We start from the raw sequence: 5731 nt of genomic DNA on the forward strand, positions 1-5731 counted from the left end.
TTTAATGAATAGAAATGAAACAGCATTTCTTTGCAACAGAAGTCTTTTTTAACATTTTAAATATCTTTACTGTCATTTTTGATCAATTTAATGCATCCTTTCTGAATAAAAGTATTATTATTAATAAAATAATACAATAAACCTATAAACAGTATTGGGTGTATTATTTATGTAGAATTTACTTTTCAAGTCAAACATTACACACACACACACACACACACACACGCACACAACATATTTGTTTCCGTCTTGAAATCCTTGCTTTAATATTTTACTTTAATATAGGTTTTTGACACTATATAAAGGCAAAACCATATTATTGTTTAAATTAACCCAGAATAGTGTGTATATGCAATGATGAATATGGTAACCAAAGCATTGCATTATTATCTATCACTCTTCTTTTTTGTAACAGAGATTCAGACGAAATAAGAAAATAACAAAGGTGCACAACCCATTTCAGAGACCAAACATCCTACTGACACAAGAAGAGCTCTTGCTTTCCCACCTAGAATATAAGCATATGATTTATGTTTAAGTTATGTTGTTGTCAGCCTTTTATATACAATCATTTTCTCTCAGGAGTCTGTCGCCCGCTGGATAGTCTGTTTCCTATGAAAACCTGCTTAAACAGGCAAAGCGTGTCAGCTTTCCAGAGGACCAGCATGGCTCCATTCAATTCTCATAACTTACAGAAGTATGAAATATTGCTTCCACTCTGTTTGTGGGAAAAGCAAGCAAGCAAACAAACAAAGTTTTTTTATGCTTTGCATTGCAGAAAATATGAGTCTTTTTCGCCTTAACACATACATTTCTTTCTCCCCCCGCTTTTTTTTTCTTTCACAAGAGCTGAAATCGCTACCAGATGTGGATGCAATCTGTCCCTGTTGCCATGGCGACGGCTGGGTTGTGAACAGGCGTGTAGCCGCGGGTCGGTTTGATTGTGCTCCAGGTTTTGGAGAGGTATGTTTAGGCTGGCACTCCATTTGTCATGATCGCCTCTTCTGAAATATCAGTTTGTCTGTCCGGTCGCAGATGACAGTCATAAACCATATCTTTTTTGAAAGCCATAAGCCTTGTTTTGTGAATACTTTCTGGAATACACTTGTTTTCCTGGAAGATTCACAGCCTAAATGACTTTTCCAGCGCTGGAGTGCTGCTTCAGTTGTCTCGTACCTCTACTGTCCCTAATTTTACTGGGAAAATTATTTTGGAGTTAATCGATTTATTAATCGAATATCTAATCGCGATTACAATTATGGATGCCACAATTATGTAATCGTTCAAAGCGTCAATTAATCGTTCAAAGTCCACTTATGTTATTCTGTGTGCTTAAGATGGGTTTTTTTCTTTCTACATGTTATCTTAAGGGTTTTTCCCATTATTTTAGTTTTAGTTTTAGTATAACATTATAATGCCATTCATATTTGTACTTTTTTATGATTTAAAGAAGAAACCAATCCGATGTTTAGTTGACATTTGAGGCTTAATACTATAGGAAAGCACTAAAGGTTTTCAGCTTGTTTATTTTCATATAAAAATACGGCATGCAGTTGCATAAAACAATTGTATAAACATCATTCAATGTAAATTGTGATAATCGTAATTAATAATCACAATTACAATTTCAAGGGAATAATCGACAATTATGATTTTTGTCATAATCGTGCAGCCCTAGGATGTGTGTATTTGCATTACTGTAATGTAGACAAAATAATGGTATATTACTTAAATGATTATATTTTTATAATTAATGGCAGTATTTTTATACTTCCTTAGAATTCATGTTGATTTTTTAAAAGAAATATGATTGTATTCCAGTTTTTTTTTTGTATTCCAATAATAAAAAATTATGTGAAAACCTGCTCTGAAGTAAAACATCTGGATGCGTTAATGACAATTGTTGGGGAAAAATAAAATTCCTTTTAAGCAAAATATAATTTATTACTTTTGATTATTTGATTTGATCTCGTTGTATTTAATTTGTATTTAATTATTTAATTTATTGTTTTTTATTATCATTTATAATTATACAATTTAAATATAATTTCAGGAATGTAATTTAGTAATTATTACTTTAGACATTTTAAAAATAATAATTTACTTTTGAAATTTTTTATTTTCAAAAATTTAATTTTTTTCTTTTTTTTTAAATGTGATTGGTCTTCAGTTTATTTTAAGCAAAAATACTCTTAATATTTATTTATTTTAATATGATTTTAGAAATATAATTTGTTTATACATATATATGCAGTATATATATATATATATATATATATAGAGAGAGAGAGAGAGAGAGAGAGAGAGAGAGAGAGATGTTATAAATTCACATTTCAAATGTACTTTTCTTAATTTTTCTGAGGTGAAGCAGGATTTAGTTTGATTCACAAGGGAAACACTGCCAACGAAAAACACAGCGGCCTAGCGTGAGGGGAAGCCCCGGCTTAGCGTGCGCTGAGGCCGGGATAGAGTGAGCTGAATGAGCGGCAACCACATGTGACTCCGCTTCGTCCACAGCGTGAAGTTGATGTATTCCCTCAGCGACCAGCACAGCTCAGCTCTAGGCATGACGAAGCGGATATCGTCCTCTTTTGGAAGACCAAACAAAGTAGTTTCGCTTTCGCAACGAAGCACACAGCGTCTTCACGACATGGCTGCAGCGTCAACAATACTACAGTCAGACTAAAAGTTACGCCTTCTTTCTTTGCTTGAACATTTGGGCGGCGTTATGCAAATCTTCCCACATAGTGAGGTAGTTATGTGGGGACGTTTTAGAACGAGCCGTTTTAGGTAGGTGTGGCTGACTCTGAACTTTTATAAAGAATATCTCTTTGGATTTGAGACTTTAGTCTTTGCAACTTTACAGATCTTCTTTATGCACCAAGAGCTTGTAACACTCCAAAGAGAAAGGAAAAATTTAAATCGCATCATATGACCCCTTTAAGGCAGTTATATTGTAAGATGGACCCAGAAATCTTTTCTAATTTTAATTACAAATACATTGAGAAAAATTATCTTTTGTAGAATTGTATGTAAATCTTGTCTTTTGTTTTTCTTTGTTGAATTTTCTTGTATTTATTATTTTATATGTTTGCAAGTTTAATCTGTATCTGCCGCGTAACAGCCAATGAAGCTGTTATGGAAATAAATGTAAATACACCAACAACAGGCCACATACATACTGAAATGAAAGCGAATGTAATTCCGTGTTTAAAAGAAGCTTGATGTCAGCAGTGGCATGACTTGGGAAATGTGCACATGTGCGTGTGTGTGTGTCTGGATGCTTTAAACATCTCTGGTTTCAATTACAGATCACATGATCTTCCTTGCCTGTGTTGCCTTTTGCCCATGAAACCTTGGCTGCTTTCTTCAAGCCCTCCTCTCTCTCTCTCTTAAAAAAGACAAATACGCAGCGCATGATGCTTTAACTCCAGGGCCCCATCGCACAGACTTCCAACTGTTCCTGTATGAAAGAAGCTGTTGTGCCAGTAGAGGAGCTCGCCAGTTGAGTCCTCTGGGCTCTTTAGAGTTTGATGAGCATATGGCCACCGTTGCAACAGCTACCGCGACGAAAAAACCTCCCCATGATCCCCTGCTCAGAGCACAGAGGCAGCCAGGAGTCAGCGGAAACTGTAACATATCTTTTACTGTATAAACGAGAAAATGGATGGGAGAGACAAAAAAAACTGAGAGAGCAGAGCGTCATTTAGAGGCATCCTGGATCGTCTTGTAATGAATGAGAGCTGCTTTGTCTAAACAATAATAATAATTTTTTTTTTTGGTAACACTTTAGTTTAGGGACCAATTCTCACTATTAAGTAGTTGCTTATTAGCATGCCCATTCCCATTTCCACTAATTTTAAAATTCCAGAAGTCCTTCAAATTCAAAATATTTTGTAAATATATCTGTAGGTAAATATTGCAGTTTATTATTGTTATTATTATTATTAGGCATCAATATATTAGTGCATATACAGTAAATTAAATGTACTTTTGAATGCATTCTTTTTAATATATATTATAGTATATTGTTCTCATTTAGTGGAAAAAAAGCAGGCTTTATTTATTTATTTTATTTACATATATTCTGAATCCAGTTAGCAACAATGGCTACTTTCAAATTTTTATTTAAATAACTTTCATTTAAATAAGGTTGTGTAAGATTTACTTATTTTTTTGTTATCTGCCTTTTTTAGACCATATACTATGTATATGTATATATATATTCACACACACACACACACACACACACACATATATATATATATACTTTTAATTACTTATTTTGTAAGATGGACTCTTACAATTTTAAGCACAAGTACAATTAAATAATCTTTTATAGGTTCAATGTAAAATATTGTCTTTTGTATCTTAATTACATTTTATAAAATGTTTTATATTATATTATATTATATGATATGATATTATATTATATACTGAATGTTGAAGGGAGAGCCATTTGATATCTGTACCCTTTAGATTCATGAGCTACAGGTTTGATTTTATTTCAAATACGGTAACTGAACAACCACACATCAACAACATAGAAAGGCAAAAATCAGGACAAAATTAATGGAGATAATGCGTGTTACTGATAATGCTCCATATTTTAAGGCTGAACTTTAGTCAAAGCTCATGCCAAAGTCAGAGTAGAAAAATCTGTTATTCATACTCCCATAAAGTCATATAATTCAGATGGTAAGGTTCTGGATTTGTGCAAAAACATGAAAAGTCGTTTTTTGTCATAGGTCCCAATATATTGTTCTCATTTAGTGGAAAAAAAGCAGGCTTTATTTATTTATTTTATTTACATATATTCTGAATCCAGTTAGCAACAATGGCTACTTTCAAATTTTTATTTAAATAACTTTCATTTAAATAAGGTTGTGTAAGATTTACTTATTTTTTTGTTATCTGCCTTTTTTAGACCATATACTATGTATATGTATATATATATTCACACACACACACACACACACACACACATATATATATATATACTTTTAATTACTTATTTTGTAAGATGGACTCTTACAATTTTAAGCACAAGTACAATTAAATAATCTTTTATAGGTTCAATGTAAAATATTGTCTTTTGTATCTTAATTACATTTTATAAAATGTTTTATATTATATTATATTATATGATATGATATTATATTATATACTGAATGTTGAAGGGAGAGCCATTTGATATCTGTACCCTTTAGATTCATGAGCTACAGGTTTGATTTTATTTCAAATACGGTAACTGAACAACCACACATCAACAACATAGAAAGGCAAAAATCAGGACAAAATTAATGAAGATAATGCGTGTTACTGATAATGCTCCATATTTTAAGGCTGAACTTTAGTCAAAGCTCATGCCAAAGTCAGAGTAGAAAAATCTGTTATTCATACTCCCATAAAGTCATATAAGTCAGATGGTAAGGTTCTGGATTTAAGGTTCTGGATTTGTGCAAAAACATGAAAAGTCGTTTTTTGTCATAGGTCCCAAGTAACAGAACAGCAAAAACAGAACATGACCTAACATGCATAGATATCTCTCAGCGATCTCTCACTGAACTCTGCATCATGCAGTTTATCGTTCATAAAAAAAACAATAACATCCACAGAGAAATGTGAAAAAGATATTTTGAACGCAAACAGAAAGATATTTAAACATTAAATCCAAATGTACCTGATGCTTGTACATAAAAAAAAATGTTATCAAAATTGAAAACCAGTT

Source organism: Sinocyclocheilus grahami, unplaced genomic scaffold (assembly GCF_001515645.1).
Source record: "Sinocyclocheilus grahami isolate Dianchi unplaced genomic scaffold, SAMN03320097.WGS_v1.1 scaffold261.1, whole genome shotgun sequence".
Taxonomy (NCBI): Eukaryota; Metazoa; Chordata; class Actinopteri; order Cypriniformes; family Cyprinidae; genus Sinocyclocheilus; species Sinocyclocheilus grahami.